General features: G+C 38.6%; 1 protein-coding gene across 1 annotated transcript in view; it reads right to left on the reverse strand.

Moving 5' to 3' along the window:
* PRKN (parkin RBR E3 ubiquitin protein ligase) overlaps positions 1–23,529 on the reverse strand; it is a 1,310,777-nt gene that overhangs the window by 1,148,112 nt on the left and 139,136 nt on the right. The window lies entirely within an intron of this gene.

Below are 23,529 nucleotides of genomic sequence, written 5' to 3' on the forward strand. Positions count from 1 at the left end.
AATACAGATAATTTTTTTAAAAAACTTATATAATCACATTACTTGAATGTAAAGGGAAGGCAATTGATGTCACATGACCCTGAAATAATTACCGTTGAATTAACTACAGATTATGTCACTTTGTTCTTTTCAACCTTTTAATAAACATCTTTGATAAGTATAACCTACAGATTAAAAATTAATAGAGAAAAGGAGTCTAAAATTTTCTCCCCAGAATTGATAATGAGAACAACAGATGTGGGCAGATAATAAGCACATGAATATAGTGCTTGCAGACTGAGGAATTTAGGAGATACAGCAGATGAGTTAGTTTCAGGGTCATTATCAGAAGTTAAGAATTTAAACAGAATTTAAAGTCACTAGATTGTCCATTCATCAGTATAAATATCTTCTACAACATACAAATAATTGTGTTTTTTCTTCTGTTATCTTAATTAATAAAAAAAAAACTTTGAAAAGTTAAATCTAAGCCAACTGTAATTTCCATGTAAAAGTATATACAACTTTGATTCTGTAATTAGGCAAAGGAAATTTAGCCATTTAAAAACACCCCTTTTCTGGGACTCCTGGGTGGCTCAGTGGCTGAGGATCTGCCTTCGGCTCAGGGCATGATCCCAGGGTCTTGGGATCCAGTCCCATATCAGGCTTGCCATGGGGAGCCTGCTTCTTCCTCTGCCTATGTCTCTGTCTCTCTCATGAATAAGGAAATTTTTAAAAAATAAATAAAAATACCTCTTTTCTTATATAAATTTGATGTCTTCATTCATTAAACAGGAGCAAAACATGTGCCTCACTGAAATATATTGAATACAAATGTTGGATAAAAACAAAACCCAAATAACCAAGACACTGATTAGGAAAACATCACTTTTCCCTCGGTCCTTTTTTCCTCATATGCCTCTGTTTGCATTATTCATAGGTTTATCAGAGTTTTATTTCATCGGGTTAATGATAAAACATTTTCTATTTGTTTCTACCAAGGGGCCTGGTATGCCATTACTGCTCAGTGCTGAGTGTCTCAACATGACAAATGCCAAACATATACCAATCAAAACATTCAACTGATAGCATATGCTCAATTTCCCAGATGCTAGAGTTCAATAAGGAACTTTTTGGTTTAATGAGTCTTCCTCTATTATGTTTCTCTACACATCATTATAGAATTGTTCCCATCTTCTTCAAAGAACTAGCACAAACCAGAAGAGCAAAACAAAGTACAACAAACTATGAATCCCACCCCCCCAAGTTTATAACCTGTAGGTCACATAACAAAATTACTTATGACACAGAATTTACCGAGAACACTGCTGGGTTTACTATTGTGGCCAAATTTCATGAGAGATGAAAATAATATATTATATATCCATATAGTTCTTTATACCATTCATTTCAAAGGACTTTCAGGACAATTACCTAATCAGACATTTACAAAAACTTTCTGACTGAAGTAGGCAGGATTTTTTTTCCATTTAAAGGAAGGGATAAATGAAGCCCAGAGAAATGAAGTGGCATCTTCAAATTCAGTTTGTTATTAAAAGGATCAAGAGGGACGCCTGGGTGGCTCATTTGGTGGAGCACCTGACTCTAGAATTAGGCTGAGGTCATGATCTCGGCATGCTGGGATGGAGTCCTGCATCAGGCTCCCTATTTGTTGGGGAGCCTGCTTCTCCCTCTCCCTCTGCAACTCCCCCTGCTTGTGCTTGCTCATTCTCTTTCTCTCTGTCTAATAAATAAATACATAACATCTTTTTAAAAATTAAAAAAAATATTACGATAAAATAAACGGACCAAGACCAGAACTAGCCTTTATTTAACCCCATCCCCAGGAATCTCTGACCATTCCTTGTTGGGCTTGCCTCCAAGAACACAAAATTGACAAGCAGTGATGAACTGAAATGTCACCACCACCCCCCTCCTATGACCAAAAGGCAGCCCTACTAACTCTCTGACTGAACTTTTAACAGTCAAAACAATATGAATGCATATTTTAGATCTCTGCCTATGTTTCCTGAAAGGAAATCAGGCTTCAACATCAAACACAAAGATCAACCTTAAATCTAAACCTGAGAACATGAATCTCCCAGTTAAGTGTATAATCCCATTTCTACCTCTATAAACCACTAACATCTAAATAATGCTTTGTTTCTTTTGCAAATACATGTTAGATGGATTCTAATACAATCTGTGGGGATGAGTCATTACAATGGTGGATTTCTTCTGGAAGGGTGGCTATCCTTCCTATTTAAGTAAAAGATATCTTCACTTGAAAGCTATTTGAGCTTTAGTGTTAATGAACTCAGGTGCAATTTTCTATATGAACAAGGCTAATAATGATTCTATTTCATAAAGACCAAGAGCTCATCTATGGGTTATTTCATGTGGCAATCATTTCAAGTTAAAAATCTGACATTTTAAAAATGGCATTTGGTAAATAGCTCTCAGGTGCATTTTATGAGCTCTCTCACTTGCTCTGCCTTCTTGCTGACTAGGAAAGGTAAATGATATTCCTTGACAAGAGGTGGGTGAGTTTTTGTCCTTTGAAATAAAGAGATTATCTATCAAAATCTCTTCCCCATATGAGGTTTTAATTAAGTGTGTTGTGAGAAATAGATAAAAGATTGACTATTGTTGATTGGTTATTTCTCAGGTATTATAAAAACTCATGTCGGGGCACCTGAGTCGCTCAGTTGGTTAAGTGTCCAACTCTTGGTTTCGGTTCAGGTCATGATCTCAGGGTTGTGAGATGGAGCCCCACACCACTGGGCTCTGTATTCAGCATAAAGTCTACTTGTCCTTCTCTCTCTCTCTCTCTCTCTCTCTCTCTCTTTCTCAGACACCCCCTGCCACTCGCACATGCTTGTGCTCGTGCTCTCTCAAATAAATAAATAAATAGAATCTTTAACAAAATCATGTCAATAACACTCTCAAGATGTTATCTCTGGATGAACTGATATGATCTTATAATTAGATATTCATTTATTTAACTTTTAATACCAACAGTTTCTATAGACTTGCAAAAATCAATAAAACTTAAGTCTTGCCATTGAAAAGGCATCCACCTAGCTGGGAACATAGAACTAATAATAAAAAATGTGATAACTCCTTCATTAAGTATTAACATAAAATCAAAAGATAAAGGAGCACAGAATATGAGACTAAATGTGCCTTGCCCTTTGTCTGATGTCCCACAGAAGTGGAAAAGTTTCAGTTGATTGTGTCCAATAACATCTTCATAAATAGAAAATAAAAATTAATGTGCAGGGAGATTAAGGTTATACAAATAATCAAGATACTACAAAGGATATAATCAGAGGTATAATAATGTAGACGAAATAGTTAAAATTCAAAAGATTAAACTATTATCCCTGTAAGTTCAGCCTCTAATAAATACAAAGAAGCTTGACTTAGGTTAGCTTCCCTAGAAACAGACCCTAAGTGAAAGTGATTATTAGAAAATATCTTTCTAAGGGAGACATAACTAGGGAGCTAGGGAGTGAGACAGGGAAGGGAAGTAAGCCCAAAAACAGTGTGTCATCAGGCAAACTCCTGTGGAGGGGAAATTTGGCTTGTTCCCAAGGAAAAATTTGGAGACACCTCTCAAAATTGTCCTGACCTAAAGAGGAGTAGAGAATGAGGAATAGGAGGTAGAAGAAGGTAGAGTAAATATCTCTGCCCTTTTCATTGGTTAAAGACTTTATATTGGTTAAAGACTGCCTTAGGATCATGTAAATTTCCAGGCTCACTTCAGGGGTTATACCTCTACATGGTGAAATTTCTGAGCAACATAATCTCATCTGCTCCAGGGTTCATGCCAGGAAAGTTACTTGTAGAGTGCATTTCATTAGTATCGAAGTATACATTAAATCTTAAACAGAAGGCTTCAAGTCTCTGGTGGATAGTGCAAGAACATAAGGCCATATTCAAGTTCTTGAAAAGATGCATAAGAAGTGGGTTTCAGGAGTTTTCTGGAGACCAGAAACACTTTCCTGTGTATAATGTTGTGAGAGTGCCATGCCAGGCAGCCAGACAGAATGGCATGTAATGATGGAGTTGACTTCAGACCTCAGACACAAGGAGAAGAAGCCTTGGGTAGACTAGTCTCAACTCATACATCGCTCATGCTTGCTTGGCAAATCTCTAGAACTAAAACTGAGAGGATATCATATGGAAATACTCATAATAACAAATTCTCCTATGTATGTAATTTCAAGACTCTTTTAACCATTTCCCTTAATGATCTAATGATCTTGTAATAGCATTAGTAAGTGTTCTCCTCTTCAGAAACTGAACACATACAGATGATATTCTATTCAGATTCAGGTCTTCCTGGTGAAATAGTTCAAGTAGAAAATTTGATACAGAATATGCACATGGGCATACAAATTGCAAAACTATGTACTAATTCTCCTAGCTATAAACATCACTGGTCAGACCAATGTCTGAAAACTATACCCAATATCCAGCCTATAACACACTAAATGGAATTTAAGGAAGTTCACTAAAGAACTTATTAAACTCAACACCAAAGAAACAAACAATCCAATCATGAAATGGGCAAAAGACATGAACAGAAATCTCACAGAGGAAGACATAGACATGGCCAACATGCATATGAGAAAATGCTCTGCATCACTTGCCATCAGGGAAATACAAATCAAAACCACAATGAGATACCACCTCACACCAGTGAGAATGGGGCAAATTAACAAGGCAGGAAACCACAAATGTTGGAGAGGATGCGGAGAAAAGGGAACCCTCTTACACTGTTGGTGGGAATGTGAACTGGTGCAGCCACTCTGGAAAACTGTGTGGAGGTTCCTCAAACAGTTAAAAATAGACCTGTCCTACGACCCAGCAATTGCACTGCTGGGGATTTACCCCAAAGATACAGATGCAATGAAACGCCGGGACACCCGCACCCCGATGTTTATAGCAGCAATGGCCACGATAGCCAAACTGTGGAAGGAGCCTCGGTGTCTAACGAAAGATGAATGGATAAAGAAGATGTGGTTTATGTATACAATGGAATATTACTCAGCTATTAGAAATGACAAATACCCACCATTTGCTTCAACATGGATGGAACTGGAGGGTATTATGCTGAGTGAAGTAAGTCAGTCGGTGAAGGACAAACATTATATGTTCTCATTCATTTGGGGAATATAAATAATAGTGAAAGGGAATATAAGGGAAGGGAGAAGAAATGTGTGGGAAATATCAGAAAGGGAGACAGAACGTAAAGACTGCTAACTCTGGGAAACGAACTAGGGGTGGTGGAAGGGGAGAAGGGCGGGGGGTGGGAGTGAATGGGTGATGGGCACTGGGGGTTATTCTGTATGTTAGTAAATTGAACACCAATAAAAAATAAATTTAAAAAAAAGGAAGTTCACTAAAGCTTGTGAAACTTATAAGAACTACAAAAAATCATGAACAATATGAATAGTGGTTTCTCTAAATGTACAGTTATTCAGAGATTATTTTTCTTAGGAAAAAAAGGTTATCAATCCTCATGATCATAAAAAAAATAAATCCTCAATGCAGAAAATTGGGCAAGTAATTCTAGGTGCTTTTCCCTTTTTTCTTTTGTATATAAATGTTTTTAATGAAGTACAACCTATACAGAAAGGTACACAACTTATAAGTCTGCGCCTCCATAAGAACTACCCAGAAGATGACTCTGCTTTTGCTGAGGGCACAGCAAACTCATAGAAAAGCCCTTGAGTGGTCATTGTAACACATATTTGTGAACTACTTAAGGAAATGAACCATTGCCTTTATTTTTCACAGTCCTTGTATATTCATTTGTTGGAAGATTGGGAGATGAAGTTATTTATTCACTTAACAATTATTAATTAAATGCTTAATATGTGTTGGCAGCAGTTGTGTGGTGATGGAATTTGAGGTGTAATGAAAGACAGATAATGCTGAAGCAAATGTACTAATTAATAATCATAAAAAATGAACTGCCATGAAGGAAATATGCTATGGTCAAAAATATCAGGGTATGCAGGGCACCTGGGCAGCTCAATCAGTTAGGCACTGGACTCTATTTCGGCCCAGGTCATGATTTCAGGGTTGTGAGATTGAGCCCCATATCAGGCACTGTGCTCATCAGGGAATCTGCTTGAGATTCTCTGTCCCTCTGTACTTCTCTCTCCACTCTCTCACACACACTCTCTTTCTAAACTAAATTTTAAAATATCTAAAAAGAAAGAATATAAGGGAAAGAATGATTATAGAAGTAAACAACAGATGAGCTGTAGATGGAAATTTGAGTAAAAAGAACCAGCTATGGGAAGAGAGTAAAAAGAACATTCTAAACAAAGGGAACCTCATGAACAAACTATAAGAGTTCCCCCTTGTCCACAGGGAACATATTCCAAGACCCCCCATGGATTCCTGAAATCAGATTATACTAAACCCTCTATATACTGTTACTTCCTATATGTTCATATCTATGATAAAGCTTAATTTACAAATTAGACACAGTAAGAGGTGAACAAAAATAACTATTAATAAAATAGAACAATTATAACAACTGTAATAAAAGTCACGTGAATGCGGTCTTTGTTTCTTACAATGTCTTATTGTACTGTGCTCATTCTTCTTGCAGTGATGTCCGAGGATAAAATGCCTGTGTGATAAGGTGAAGTGAGAGGAATGATGCTGGTTTTGGGACAGAGCATCAGGCTACTGTTGGGCTTCTGACACTACAACAGAAGGAGGGTCATTCACTATCAGACCACAGTTGACCACAGGTAACTGAAATCACAGGAGGTGAAACTGCTGACTATCCTACCCACACACTGAGAACCAGATGACTAGACTGTATTGAGTACAGGCAATAGCTGGAGAACCAGAAGAGAAGCCAGTCCATGCACAGCCATGCAGCTCAAGAGGAACAATTTAAGTCACTTAAGTGTACTGTAAAGGTAATGAAGGGTTTTTAGCAGGGAAATAAAGAGATCCAATTTGTATTTTAATAAGATGACCCTGAGCACTATATTAGTGGATGGCAAGACAGAAAGTAAGGTACCAGTAAATGGGTTATCACAGTAATAAAGGAACACAAGATATACTCTGATGGTAAATCAACCATTTTGTGAATGGATTGATGTGGGGGTGTTGGAAGGGGGCAGAAAAAAATTAAAAAAAAAATCAATCAGTTTTTTTTTTATTTCAGCCATCAGAATAAGGTGTCATATGCTGAGGTAAAGAAGATTTGTGGAGAAATAGGTTTCCATGGGAAAAAGCAAGAGTTTAGTTTTGTACATATTAAGTTTGAGATGTTTGAGAAACATCCACATGGAGTTGTCAAGTAAGTAATTTGGATAAATGAGAAAGAAGCACTGAGGGGAGATCAGGCTAGAGATATAAATTTGGGAGTTATTAGCATATAGATGGTTTTTAAAGCCATGGGAATGTAACAACAGAAAGAGAAGATAAAGAGAACTCGGTGCCAAGCTATGAGGAACTTCAATATTTAGAAAGTGATCAGATTCAAGTCAGAAACAGCAGCTAAGCAAAAAAAAAAAAGGCCAGATAAGTAGGAGGATATCCAGGTTCTCAGACAAAAAGGACAATGTTTCCACAAGAAGGAGATGATCAGCTGTGTCAATGTTGGTACATGGTGAAGAAAGATGAGAAGATAAAAACATTGAATACACATGGCAACATCTAAAGTTTCTGTGACCTCACCAAGTGTCTCAGGGGAGTAACTGGGAAGACAGAAATGGGGCAAGAGGTGGAGAAATAACTGGGGGCCAGGTAAGATTTTTTAAAGTAGATGCTATTCAATATGATTGTGTTCAGAAAAAAAAAAAAAAAGAGAAAGGTTCATGATTCTATGGAGAAGTGACTAGAGAAGCAATTTCTTTGATAAAGCCTAGACGTGGGGGGTCAGACAAGTGTAGTGTCTTGGCATCTGACAGCAGGAAAGATGATATGTTTCTAAAGAAACAGGTAGGATGAAGGAAGCAGTTCTCTGTGTCATCTTCTTAAATCTTAATAAAGCATTTAGGCAAAGTCATTAGCCAACAGGAAAGAGGCAGCAGAGGAACAGAAGGAGTATCAGGGCCAAGAACCACCGCCACAGTATAAAATGGTGCTTACACAAAGTGGAAACCCACGCTTTCTTTGAAATCCTGGTAATATTAATAAGAATTGAGGAACTATCTACTGACTGTGATGTTAAAGTGTCTTCTGTTTACCCGAACACTATTTACTACAAAACAACAAATCCTTAAATCTTCATGAGAAAAAAATCAGAAAAGATGGATTATCAAAGTCATCTGAAGTTACAAATTTGCTCAGAACGTGCAATAAAAAGAATGGAAAGAACAGGCGAAGGAAAGTGAATAAAAAGGCTCTGGGGGATCCCTGGGTGGTACAGTGGTTTGGCGCCTGCCTTTGGCCCAGGGCGCGATCCTGGAGACCCGGGATCGAGTCCCACGTCGGGCTCCCGGTGCATGGAGCCTGCTTCTCCCTCTGCCTGTGTCTCTGCCTCTCTCTCTCTCTCTCTGTGACTATCATAAATAAATTAAAAAAAAAAAAAAGGCTCTGGAAGGGCACCCGGGTAGCGCAGTCCATTGAGCATCTGTCTCTTGATTTTGGCTCAGGTTATGATCTTGGGGTCATGGGATCCAGCACCACACCAGGCTCTGCACTGGGCAGATTCTTTCTCCTTCTCCTTCTGATCCTTCTGCTAGTTTCACTTGCTCTCTCTCATATTTGTGCTCTCTCTCTCAATCAAATAAATAGATCTTAAAAAGACAAAAGGACTCTAAAATCTGGGCTGGATAAAGCAGGAGAAAGATAGGAACGCTGGAGGGGAGAGAGACAGGGAGGAGTCACATGAGGCTCAGGGAGGTTAGAATATCTGTCTTTGTGACAATCAATGGAGCAACATCTCTGCGAGCAAAGAGCTGTTGACAGAGACGGGAATGTCTGAGTTTGTAATTTGGAGAAGAAGATAAGTTTCTCCTGATGACAAAAATCTAATCTAACACCCTGAGAGTGTGTGTTTAAAATAGAGAAGAAAAGCTCATTGGAGGTGAGCAGATCAAAGAACTAAGACTGAAGATACAGCGTAGATCATTCAGTAAGTGATGACTTCCCAAAAATCTGACAGAAGTTGGATTGGGGAACATGGCAGAAGGGATAAACTCTTCCATGGCTGGGCGATACAAGTCGAGAGAGGAGCAGGAGGGTTGAGAGAGGACAGTAGCAATGTGATGGAGAGCCTGGTGGATCCAAATGACCTGAAGCCCAGGAGTTTTTACAAAGAAGGAAGTACTACTCTGGTTGGTACTGTGGACAAAGCACATCTTGACCTTCTACCTCAGCATGAAGCAGGCATGTGTGAGATTATTCAGCCTCACCTCAGGAAGGCTTCAAGAAAAATGAAAAGCCCTCAGGAAGGCAAATGAAGGTGTCATTATTCTAAAATGTGACTGAGAATTCAACAACAGTTTGCTGATCATAAAAAAAGAATTCCAAGAGCAGAATGGAGAAATTATCGAGGGGAAAGGTAGAACAGAATTATCTGGGGATTGCATAGAAAGGAGGATTTCTCAGCTACCCCTATATCCAACTCAAAAACTCACTTTTATCCAACTCAAAGATAATTTATTTGACTCCTTTTATATGCAAGGCGCCATGCTTTTAACAGGCTTGTTGGCCATAAGAAATAAAGAACCAAGCGGGAAAGGCACATAGGCTAGTGTCCTCCTCAGTATGTGGTACCAGTGTATCCATGTGCAAAATGATTTGCAAAAGTCAATAATTGCTACAGATATTTATGTAAGAAGGAATTTAAAATGGCCTCTAGAGTTATATAAAATAGATTTTGTAAATCAATTCTGGTGGTATTATTTTGAAGTACATCAAATAAAATTAATTCACTTCCATATCCAACAATAAACTATTCTTTAAAGCAAAACTATAGTGGAATGCCAAATTAAAAAAAAAAATCCCAGTTTTTCAAGTAATTTTATTCATGAATTCCCTCCTTAATGGAAATAAGACAGAAATTTACACTAATTAACTAGCTAATGAAAAACTGTAAGACATTATCCAATTATAGGCTTTCTTTTCTACTAGCTTTTCACCAGTAACAGGTGTCAAGTACATTTGATAAAGCCACTGTTGCTGAGATAGCTCTCTTTTGGTTTTCCAAATATACTCATGATACAGCATCTTTCCATGAAGGATGTGTCACACAATTATTTGAAAATACAAGTAAATAAAAATTGCTGCAGTTTTCTTTATAAACATTATTACATTGAAATTTCACAGTTACAGTCAGTTTCCTAAAGCTGAATTCAAAACTAAAACTAAATTAACAAGAAGCTAAAGTTTTTTTTTAGGAAAGTCAAAACAAGTATTAGTCTGGGCTTTTATGCCAAAGGTTTTTCAGTTATGAAAAGGGCGGGTTTCTTTTTTTTTTTTTTTTTTAACTTTTAATGTTAGCATATAAATACAGTTAACAGAGGTAATAAAATGTGTATCCTGTTAAACCAGTAAATTTGTGGTCATTTGCTTCACAGCAATAGGTAAGAAATACATGTTAAAACCTGGAAAAAAGGCTCAGGGCCACTGCACACTAGGTTACATATTTACAATTAAAGCCCTCCTGTGAAATGTCTCAGAAATCAAGTTGAAAGCAATTTGATCAGAGGCAACTGGCAGCAGGTGGAGAAAAGGAAGCAATATCCACTCAAATTTCGTGTATATGTTTTTGAGTTTGGCACAGGCCTTTTTTTCTTTTCTGTAGCATATCACATTGAAAGTATAACTTGAAACAAGGAAAAGGCATGATCATTGCCTGGAATTCTGGGTGTGAGGCACACTGGGGACTAGAGTGAGCCCTGTGAGGGGCCACGCAGCCAGTGCGTGAGTCATTCTCTGCCACCACCATCCTGGGGTAGAACACAAGGAAAGGAACATCAGAGGAATAAACAAAGTAGATCTGAAGAGATAAAGTAAGTAAGAAGGGACCACATGTAAACAAGTGATGTCTAGGCAACATTATTCTGAAAGGCGGTCGTCTTTGCATTGTGAGTGTAATATGTGTATCACTGCCCATACTTGAGAATACCCTTGACAGTGCCTGGCAGCAGTCAGAACAACAAAAAAATCGAATAATTCCTTTTGCCCAATGTGAAAATCTCCGATAAGGCTCTAGTTGGAGAAGATTCTGCAGACCTCTAAAACTAATCAAATGCTGTGACTGCCACACCCGATCCCCTGTGTTCTGACTGGACCGGATGCTACATGTGATACACCATCTTGCACTCATCACATGCAGCAGGTGAACAAATGCACCAGTCAGAAGCTCCCACCCTCTCTATGGCCACAGCCATGCTGAGCAAGCCACGTCCCCAGTAGGAAAGCCCAAACCCAGCCAGGCCACCCAGCCAGGGACAAGCACTGGGCTCCATGCCTCCGCCAGCTTTCCAGGTGTAACTCCTGACTTTAAACCACCCTAAGTGATGTGCTGTTCATTGACAGCACGTCTTCTGACTCCTCAAAAAGCTGCCATACCACAAGCTTTGCCAAATGTTCTCTTGTTACGAGAATTTCATCTCAGGAGGTAATTTGGAATAAGATCTTGAAGGAAGCTTCAAGAGCAGCAAAATTTGTAATCATCGCCTAGTTGTCTTATAAGAAAACAAAATTTTGGCTCTTGGGCATCACAACAATGAAAATCTAAATATCGCATGAACATCTAAATATATCCTTTTAAATCTACTCGTTAGACTGCCGCTCCTTACTATAAGGTTTTGTTTGGTGATTTGATGACTAAAGATCATTTTTCTTTATTGTGAATATTATGCTATCATCTTTACTAACCAGTTTATAATACAGAATCTCAGAAAAAATGTCATTTATGACACAGCCTTCACTATTTCAAACTATTCAGGATACCTTGTATTATCTTACATATTTTCATTGTTTTTTTTTAAGCAAATGATTCCATTCTCCTATTCTTAAAGGTCAATGAAATGCCCAGTGGAAAAATACATAATTTGAAACTTTTCTACATTAAAAAGCAATTGGTAAGTTATATGGCACTTTCAACTCCACAGTGTCTGTGTTACGAGGACATTTCACTACAGGGAGAATGAAAAATACTAGTATTTTATTGGTAGATAAAACAAGACAGAAACTTTGACAGGCCATTAGCTGATTTGTGGAAAAATATTTTTGTTTAATTAAAACCTTATAGAGCACATGGACACACACACACACACACACACACACACAGAGCCTTCCCTACCCTTCCCATCCCATTTGTAGCAGACATCCAGGAAGATATGTCACAGCCATCCTATATAGGCTCCCCTCAGCCTTGGAATGGCTTCACCTAGGAAACTGAAACACTTCTCTCCAAGAATGTTCCATCCAGTTCACTAGGGAAAGGCTCCAACTCCTCCTTGCTGAGGCCCTTCTTTTATGCTGGAACCACTAGTGAAAGGGGAAGCCTCATCTCTTCACGTCTTCCAGGTATGGCAGTACTCTAAAAGGTAATAGCCACTCTGGAAAACTGTGTGGAGGTTCCTCAAAGAGTTAAAAATAGACCTGCCCTACGACCCAGCAATTGCACTGCTGGGGATTTACCCCAAAGATACAGATGCAGTGAAACGCCGGGACACCTGCACCCCGATGTTTATAGCAGCAATGGCCACGATAGCCAAACTGTGGAAGGAGCCTCGGTGTCCAACGAAAGATGAATGGATAAAGAAGATGTGGTTTATGTATACAATGGAATATTACTCAGCTATTAGAAATGACAAACACCCACCATTTGCTTCAACGTGGATGGAACTGGAGGGTATTATGCTGAGTGAAGTAAGCCAGTCGGAGAAGGACAAACATTATATGTTCTCATTCATTTGGGGAATATAAATAATAGTGAAAGGGAATATAAGGGAAGGGGGAAGAAATGTGTGGGAAATATCAGAAAGGGAGACAGAACGTAAAGACTGCTAACTCTGGGAAACGAACTAGGGGTGTTGGAAGGGGAGGAGGGCGGGGGGTGGGAGTGAATGGGTGACGGGCACTGGGGGTTATTCTGTATGTTAGTAAATTGAACACCAATAAAAAAAAATACCTTCAGGAAAAAAAAATAAAATAAAATAAAAGGTAATAGCCACAGGGAAGCTCACAATACAAACTGCACATTTTTATGCCTCCTATATGTCCACAATTATTTTTCAGAAACGTTTCCACCTGCTTTTCAGCCCCTTATTCCTTGCAAAGATTCCTTACCAATCAGAAACACGCATCTTAATGATATTTTGCTGTCAAAATTTTTGTTCACAGAGATGGGAATAGGAGACAAACATTTTCCCATATGTGAGAAAGCAAGGTAATGGAATGAAAACAACATCTCCAATTACCTAAGTTTGTCAAACTACTGTGACCCATTTTATGACCATGACTAACTTCTCCAGCCTCCACTTTCTTTCATGCAAAGTGAGTTTTCTAACCAACAGCCACAGAGAGATCATAAGAAGCAAACTCAATTAACATTTGAGACCATTATTATTAAACTTTTATTTATATTTACATGTATTTCATTTCCAATTAATATGATGACAGAAAGGGACAGACATACTTGTCAACTACATTAACAGTGAATTCCTTTCCCCTACCACACTCATTAATGAAGAGGCTATAATTAGGTTTCAAAGATAGCATTTCATTAAGTGAAGGACCACAAGATTACCTTTGTTTCTGAATATAGGAAAAACCTTTAAAAAGTTTGTACTTGACTGTGGTCAGTTGACTGTGTTCAGCTTCATAACTAAAAAGAATATATATAGTACAGCCTTGAGTTAAATATCATCCTCAACAATATATTCATGATGATTTTAAATGAAGAGTCATTAAACTGATTGCAGGTCCATAAAGGGTTAACATGTGACAATTTCCAATTGGAAACAGAAGTATCGAAGTAATAAAGGGTTAACATGTGACAATTTCCAATTGGAAACAGAAGTATCGAAGTAATATAATAAACATCCAGAGCTTAAAGAAATGCAGACCAAACAGATCTCTGGGTTGTGCTTGAGCAATGCCTTGCATTTCACAAACATGAATATCAAGGTCCTCAGAAATCAAGTGATTTTTAATAAGTTCATACATCCAATGTATTAAAAATCATGAATTGAAACCAATCTCATGACTCTCTTCTGGTGTTTTTTCTTTCATTAAAATGTCTTGCCTTGTTATTTTTTACATTTGGCATTTCTCTGCAGTATAAATTACAGATTATATTAATGTGTTACCCAAAAAATGGCATAAATATCAATTGCCAACACTCACTCATTTAATTTAATCAGTGTGTATTTACTAAATGCCCACTCTTTTTCAGAAACTTCACTAAGATGAATAAGCTGCTCTCAATTAAGGCACAGAGGGAGAAGCAAACAGACAAACAGATAATTATAAAACATTATAGTCTGTGTAGTGATAGAGATGCCCACTGGGTATTAAGGCACCAGAATGGAATAATAATGAAGATGATAACAAAGGGCATTTTCAGGTACCAGAAAAGACTCTGTAAGAGAGGAACACCTTATTTGAGCCTTACCTGGTGGGCTGAGGGTTGTCAAGAAAGGAGATCACGAGAACAGGGCTTAAGAGTGAGAAGCAGCATAGAGTGTGTGTAAATAAATCAGTTTGGTGTTAACAATAATGCATGGTGTGATGGAGATAAAGCTCAGTGGTAGGATGGTCAGACTATGGAAGGCCTTAAACATTAAAGAGCTTGGCTTTATTCTTTGGGCAACAGTGGCTATCAGTCTTAAGCATAGGAATGCCATGGTCATATTTTTCGTATTACAAGTAGAGCTTTATAGCAGGGAATTGATCTTTAGGAGGAAGACTGAAGGTGGAAAGCTGATGGCTACCTAATTTAAAAGAATCTACTGAAAGAGGATACAGAACCAGATTAGGGCCAGTGGTAGGGCAAAAAAAGAAAAAAAATGCTTGACAGACTTAGAGTAGGTAAAATTTGTGACTGGTGAGAAGAGGTAAGAAGGGTAAACTACAGAAAACTCAGCATGGAGGCCTGAGTGAATGTGGTTTCACCAAATGAGAAAGCAGAAACAGATCGAAGGACAAAGATGATGATTTTAGCTGAATCTGAAGTGTCTGGGGGACACCCAGGAAGAGGTGTCCAGCAGGCAAGTATATACGCTGGCACCAGGGAGAACCCTGGCATGCAGCTAAGATGCAGAAAGCATTCAGCATATCTGTGATGTGTTAGAATATGGCTGTGGTTGAAATCACCTAGGATACATATGCCAGACAAGGAAGAGGGCTTCAAAAAGGCACACAGGATAAACAGCAAGAGAAGGGTGAAGAGAACCAGAAGAGCAGATTAGTCATTAATGAGCACTATTGATAAAGTATTAACCATTAGGCATGAGACTTACTAGCCTATAGTGCCATCTTAGACTATTTTAAAGAGAGACAGAGATAGAGAGAGAAAAGATTTTTTAAAACAGAGAAAAGAGAATGAAAAGAAAGAAAAAACAAGCAAGCAGGCATTCCAGATGCAAACCAAGGGTTCAGCAATTGGAATTATCTTGACTATCACTCACCTCCATACCCAATTAGAGTAAGGAGGTGATTAGTCTGAATGTGTCTCCTCTCTGTGATGTCAAAAAGCCTAGAAGATAAAGCCAACATTCAGGGTCTTGCTCTGAGAGCCTTCTGGTCTCCCCGGGGACTTCCTTGGGTATAGTTACTATGGGGTCCTGGAGAAGGCCCAGAATGTAGAGAGGTGTGGACACAGTCCAGTCCATCTGTGGATAGCACATCAGCCTCTGTTCCTGTCTCAGAGGGATGCCAGCCAGCAAAGCCACGTGGAGGATACCGCCTATCTCTGGGCCTGAAAGGGAGCAGAAGAGATAATAGGGTTTCCTCCTGACATCTAAAACCCTATAAATACATATTCTGTTTAAAGCCTGGGTGTCAGAATGCTTAATGTAGATAGCCCACCTAAGTTGAGAAAATGAGGATCAGAACTGGGGCTGATAGACATGCATTTTCTCAGCCATACATGGACACAGCCAACATGACTCCGTGGAGGAAGAGGAGGCTCTGACATACTTCAGAGTGACTTGGCTTTCAGAGTCACTGAAAAGTGACTCCCAGTTTCAACATTCATCAGTAGAGTGACCTTGGGAAGATGGCTGAAGGGCCCAGTGTCATCATCTATAAAATGGTCAAAACAATCCCTAAAGAAGTCTGGTAAACATCCAACAGTTGCTCTGTGATGCTATCCCTATTGTTTATTGAGAAGAGCTTTTCTCAACGGTTTAGCACTGCCTTCAGCCTGGGGTGTGATCCTGGAGACCGGAGTCTGATGTCAGGCTCCCTGCATTGTTGAGCCTGCTTCTCCCTCTGCCTGTGTCTCTGCCTCTCTCTGTGTGTATCTCTCATGAATAAATGAATAGAATCTTAAAAAAATAAAAATAAAAAGAGAAGAGCTTTACTAGAACAAAAGGCCACAAGTCCTACCAGTCATCCTTGACTCTCACTCTGCCTCCCATACTGAGTCCATCAGAAGGCCTCTTTACCTCCCTAAAATGCCCTGAATTCACCCATTCTGTCCATCTCTGCAGCTCCCACTTGGCCAAAGGCATCATCATCTCCCCCCAACCTTCTAAGACAACTTCCCACCGCTCTCAGTCAATTCTCCACACAGCAACTAGAGGGATCTTTAAATTTTTAATTCAGAGTAGACCATATCCCTGCTTAAAACCCTTCAGCTGCATTCCATTGCCTTTAGACTGAACACCACCTCCACTCCCAGGTCTCAGGGTCATGAAAGTTCTGGGCCATGACCATATGTCCTGTCAGCTTCCTCCTCACCGAGTCCAGCTATACTGGTTCTCTTTCTTTTCCCAACAACCTCCCTCAATAATGCTTCCCATATTGTTCTCCCCAACTCCCTAAAACACCATGGCTTCCTTCTACCTGTCATTCAGATCTAGAGCCATGTCCTCTGTGAAGTCCACCCTGCCAAAATGATCTAAATGTATACCATCCTGAGCGTCCTCTTACCTCTCATATTGCCCTATTCTCTTTATGACACTTATTTATATCTAAGATTCTTATTTGTTGTTCTGTGCATTGTCTTCACCATTTGCCATCTGTCTTTAAGCTCAATACAAGCAGCAACCTCCATTTTCAGAGCTTGGCCATAGCAGACACCAGGATACTGATTGAATGGAAACATACACAGCTGTGCTTCAGATTATAGATGATGACCCTTCCCATGCATTTGTAAAAACAAGCACAGTGATTATATAGAGACACCATAGCTCTGTGGCAGATACTTTAAGTATCATTTGGTCTGTCCTTGCAGGTTTCAGGTAAAGAGTAAATAGAAAAAAGTGCAATTAAATGAAGACCAATAGCAATCAAGTGCAGCATCATGAAGCTCAAACTCTCCAGGACTTCTTTTTGGTCATGTATCATAGATGTGTAGCCTTTGAGAAACACAATTATCTGCAGTACAGATTGACTCACATGGACTAAAGTATAACATGGCAACATGATAGTCCTTTTCATCTACAAGCAACCAATCTAACCAAGTCGGGCCCCAAAAGGCCTCTTGCTTCCTATTTTACTGGGAAAACAGAGGTCACTGGTAGGAAAGATTATCCTTCTCTGCCCTCTCACAACTTATTCACCACAGCAATGGTGCTGTCCACTTCACCTTCAGCTGTGATAGAAAAGACAACCTTCCAGGACGCTGGGTGGTTTAGTAGGTTAAGCATCTGCCTTCGGCTCAGGTCACGATCTCAGGGTCCTGGGATCAAGCCCCAGGTTGGGTTCCCTGCTCAGTGGGGAGTCTGTTTCTCCCTCTATCTCTGCTTGTCCTCTCTGTCAAATAAATAAGTAAAATCTTAAAAAAAAAAAAAAAAAAAAAAAAAAAAGAATACCCTTCCTTCAGTCCAGCCTTAATCTTGGTATATTCACTTTAGATCTTATCCTCTATTGTCTACTTTCAGAGTGATCTTATCTGTCATGTAGGTGCCTGTGAATGTCCACGTGGGTTGCAAAGAAGGTCAGAACATAACCTAGCCCTTCAGTAGCCATGCTGAAGAAGTTATCTTTCCCAGAAAAATCCGCATCCTGAATTATTCCTTACTATAACATCTTGCATAAAATTAAAGCATGCAGGTTTTACTGTCCGAATTTTTATATTACTGCAGAACAAACACTTAATACTCATGAAAAAGAATCTACGGTTACATAACACATACCTAGACTTACACAAGATTTTAAACTGAGCTCTGACATTAATTTGCTTTGTGATCCAGGATGAGCCATTTAACCTCCTTCCTTCCTATGGTTCTGTCATCTGTAGAATGAAGATAACAGAATGGCACACTTGTCAAAGCACCCAAATTACTGACTTGATGAGCCATATGTACACAGACATCTCTAACTGTGTCCCTAGGTAGAGTCACTGAAACATCCTCATTGGGGAAAATACCAGTTTTTACAGTATTGGGGGCACTGAAATATTTGTTCCAGCGTGTCTCTATTTAACAACAAAATTCCCTACCTGGAAAGAAAAATATTATTTAATTAGTTCTATTGAAAAGCAAGCATTAAAGGAATCTTACTAGGTCTTTCAGTAAAATCAATCAAGAAATCATGGTTAAAATCTATTGCAAAAACATCTATTGTCCATCTATTTCTTAAAAAAAAAAGTTACATTGCAGTGACTGTGCAATTGGCCTCACAAATCTTGTGTTATCTAAATCAAAACAAAGCAATACTTGGTGTTGCTGCTCCCCTTGCCCCAAGTATTTCTCCTTTGTTTGTTATCTGCACATCTGCCCCTCTTCATTAATAAAGTTATGCAAGTCAATAAAAGGTAACAAAAATGTTTCATTTAAATGTGAGTTGTCAGACATAAAGTTAAGGAGTATCTAAAAATTCATCCTTTAATTGCCTACCTTTCTCAAAATCATCTCTGCTAATTGTATTTACAAATATTTCCTTTGCCTTCTGGTTGCTTCACATTCCATGTTTATAGTGTTCTATGGTTATAGGCAGGTTCCAAAACAGAATGAATACTGAGGTGTGGGAGTCTGAACCACTCATTCACATGAGCAACTCTGCGAACCGAACACAGGCCTACCTTCAAGTTCAGCACTGGACATCATTACTCTGAGCTCCACATGCTCTCCATCCAGTCTTTCCAGTGAGGATACTGCTCCTCTAGGCCCTCTCTGCCTAGCAGGCACAGGGCCAGGGGCTGAACTGGCAGCCCCTGAGGGTCACACTGCATTCAAATTGTCTACTTCTTCAAATTCCTCATTGTGATAGCTTCCAACCAGCCCTCGCTTATCCCAGTTAGTCTGTTCCTCTCCTGCTCACTGTCTTTTTGTTATAAAGTTTTTACTCTTTTTTAATTTCAATTTCAGTGATTTGAATTAGATGAGTTATACATGCTTGTAGTACTAATTCAAAGGATACTCATGTTTCACATTTTAATAAAGATAAAATCCCCTGCTCTACCAATTCCATTCTCATTCCCCACATTGAGTGTGTGTGTATGTGTGTGTGTGTGTGTGTGTGTGTGTGTGTGTAATACCTGCACATAACCTATGCCTTCTAAACCCATGGTACTCTCCAACCAGTCCATTCAGTTTTGCATACCATAGCCATAAAAGAAGAATCTTGATTATGTCTCTTCTCTGGGTAAAAAACCTTTCTTGGCGTCATTACCTTTATAATGAAGCTCAGTGAGTCCTTTGAATCATACTTGCTTCTTCAGCCTCAATCCTTACCTACATTGTTCATCCTGTCTGCAGTAATTATACCGCAATTTCCAGTTCCCCCCAGTACTGTCCTCTCCCCCTCACCCATGCACCTCTGCGTGTGCAGTTTCCTCTCCTAACTCGCTTTTCAAATACCCTAAGAAAGAGAGATCACACCAGAAGTCCTTGGAGAGTTGTGCATAATTATTAATATTACTCAAATCTAAAACTGCATGCTATCCAAAAACACTGAGAAATAGGCAAGGAAACTGGACACGAGGAAGACAAAATCAGTACTAGGCTAGGGATACAATTCACTTGAATAAAGGTCAGCTACACAGATAGAAAAACAAAATTATCCAATGTTAAATATTCAGATTATATTTGAATTCTGCAGACTTTCCTAATAATCATCGATTTCCTTTAAAAAATAGCCTATTTATTGTAAATTTTGAAAAAGAAGAGAAGATAGATTTCGACAGCTCTCAGCTCTAAGGGAATCTTACAAGCTAAAGATTTACCATTTGTAGGCTCAGTTTCTTTCTTCCAAGTAAAGCAAAAGTGTCAAAAATAAATGCCTTTCATTTCTAAGCATGACCTTAAAGATAAAACTAAAAGAAAAAAAATGATGACAGATTTCACTACTTAAATCTCTAAAATTTCAGTATGCCAAAACATACACACACACACACACACACACACAAACCTATCGAAATAAAAAGATAAATTACCAAGTGGAAAAATAGTCATAACCAAAAAGACAGAGTTATACCTCTAATCCAGAAAAAGCTTCAATAAACAGACATGGAAAAGATAAATACACAATAAAAAAATCAGTAAAAAATCAGTAACTGTAAACACACAACTCAAGAAAAATTAAACACCAATAATGTAGAGGAGACTTTAATCAAACCACTTGATAAATAATAAGATACCAGTGTGATGTCTAAAACTGGTAAAGATTAAAAAGAAATGAATGTCAGTGTTGATGAGGGTCTGCAAATATACGTACTCCCAATACTGCTGGTGGGATAGAACCCATTGAGAAGGTCATTTGGTAACAAATATGTGTCAAAATTTTAAATACGTTCTTTAAACTAGCAATTTAATCCAGTGAGATTTATCTAGAGGAAATTGTCAAATAAAATACTATCTAGCCATAAAAATCTAAAACCCAAGTGTTAATCTGTTAAGGGAAAGACATCTACAAAACTGTATGTAGATATGGTTTAAGCCTATTTTTTGAATAAAAATATGAATTGTATAAAAGGGGTGTGGGTGTGTGCCCATAGGTGTACACCTAAAATCCTAAAATAGTCTACATCTTTTACACCTTTTACACCTTTTGTTTGCAGAGCTGCAAACAAAAGTTTAACAGTAAGCTATCTCTTACATGTAAATATAAGTGTGGTCTTCATTATACTTTATAAGTTTTCTATATTTTATACATATTTAAATAAAGTATAAGTATTTCTCTAAATAATCAAAATAACACCATTATAACTTTGCTTTGAGGACAATGTATTTAGGAAAGTTGTATGTAGAATGAGAAAGTAATACATCCATGGAAAGAGAAATGCTGGTTTTAAATTCTAAAACCCGATCACATATTCTATTTGTTCATCACTCAGAATTTTTTTTCAAATGGTTTCAATATAATAGAGCCTTAAATGTTTTGCTCTAAGCATTCTTGATTTGATTTTTCATACATAGTGTATTTTAAGGGCTGTTCATCTGATTGCATTTCGTTCATTTAAACTCATCAAAATGCAAAATTTCTAAGAGCTATTTTACCTCCAAAAAAAAAATAATAACCCACACACTTAGGTCTAATTTATGTCCTATTTTTCTTAGAAAACGGAAAACAAATTTTACTAAAAGTAAACGAACTTAAGCTCCAAAAATTCAAGGCTGATACAGAAATGTGAGACTAAAAAGCATCCTGGCCTTCAATTCTTATTCAAAAAGTTTACCCACATACGATCTTTCAATCAGCACACTGCAAACAACTTTTCCTCTCTCTCAGAATCCTACGTTCCATAGTCTGCTTTAACACCATATTCTCCTTCAGCAAAGCAAGTGAACAGTGATGCTTTTCTTAGGGAAAAGGTCAGACCTACCATGAACCTCTGAACGACTGAGGCCCTGATCCAACTTCATTACTTCCTCCTCTTCCATGTCTGGTGCTGATCCTGATTTCTTGAGGATCACACCTTCATGAGAAACCCACCATCTGGGGGATCCCTGGGTGGCTCAGTGGTTTAGCGCTGCCTTCAGCCAGGGACTTGATCCTGGAGACCTGGGATTGAGTCCCATGTCAGGCTCCCTGCATGGAGCCTGCTTCTCCCTCTGCCTCTCATGAATAAATAAATAAAATCTTTAAAAAAATAAATAAAAAGGAACCAGCCATCTAACCTTCAGCTTTCTGATCTGTACAACAGATTGTGACCTTGCCTGTCCTGACTCGGACTGGAGCTCCATAGAGAACAGTGCTCACCAGCAGACTCCAAACTCACCATTCTCCCAGACTCTTCCATTTCAGGAGTGCTTTGTCCTGAAGTGCTCTCCCTCTTATATTAGGAACCAAGGCCTGTCCTTCTGGCCATTTCCCTCTCTCTCCTTCTCCAAATCTGACAAAGATAGATTTCAATTCTATCAAATCTCTCACTTTGTTCCCAGACTCTGACACTAACTGCGCTTATTTCTACTCAGAATGTCCTGTGGAATCTTCTCTCTACTGCACTTAGCAGATACTTAGTTGTCCTTTAGAATTCACTTTAATCATCTCCTCCTTACTGACTTCTAGTTCCTGTAGTGGATTATGTGACCCTTTCTTCCGTGGGCAAAACCTACACACACATTCACATACGTACACATAGGTGTGTGTGCACACATACACACACATACAGTTATTACTTAGCTTGTATCATAATTATTTGTTTACCTGTCTTTCTTCCCTATCAGGCTCTAAGTTCCTTAAAGATATGCCATATCTTATGTATCTACATATATTCAGAACCTCCCTAGACAGGCAATAGCCTGTAACATATTCTCCATAAGCTGCTGAATGAATTACATGTGGCCTATCAAGAAACTTATCTTCATTTATAGATAATTTCCTTGGTGTTATATCCTCCTTTTATTATATATTCAGATATACATGGGGCAAGCTAAAGGATTTGTGGTTTACATAATGATCAGTTAGGGGGGACAATATACTTCCAGAGGACAGGAACTATCACATCAGACGGTACTTCGGAAAATTTAGGAATAACATTAAGGAAGGACTGGGCATTGGGGGCAATTCAGTTATTACCAAATGTAACTTGGGGTGACAAGGTTCTATAGTACAATGGTGACAACAGCAGGCACAGAAGAAAAACCTCTAAGATGCCCCACAGTACATTTGGGAACAGGCAAGAAAAGTGTTCTGTTAGGCAATAAATAAGGTAAGTAGAGGAGGCCCCCTTTCCCAAAGAAACCTTCTGGCTGTACTGTTTATATTTGGAGCACACAAACAGCAAAGAGAAAGGTAAAATATCTCAGCAAATTGGTAAATCTGATGCTCAGATTAGCACTGCATCTGCTCCTGACTCCCGAGGGCTCCCTGAGTGCAGAGTTTTTCCTGTTTCTTCAGAATTCTCCCCTCCCCTGCAAAACCTGAGACATGTATTACTCAGCTATATGTACTGAAAACACAGTGGAATGCCAAGCATACTTGCTGAACTAA

Source organism: Canis lupus, chromosome 1, assembly GCF_011100685.1.
Source record: "Canis lupus familiaris isolate Mischka breed German Shepherd chromosome 1, alternate assembly UU_Cfam_GSD_1.0, whole genome shotgun sequence".
NCBI lineage: Eukaryota > Metazoa > Chordata > Mammalia > Carnivora > Canidae > Canis > Canis lupus.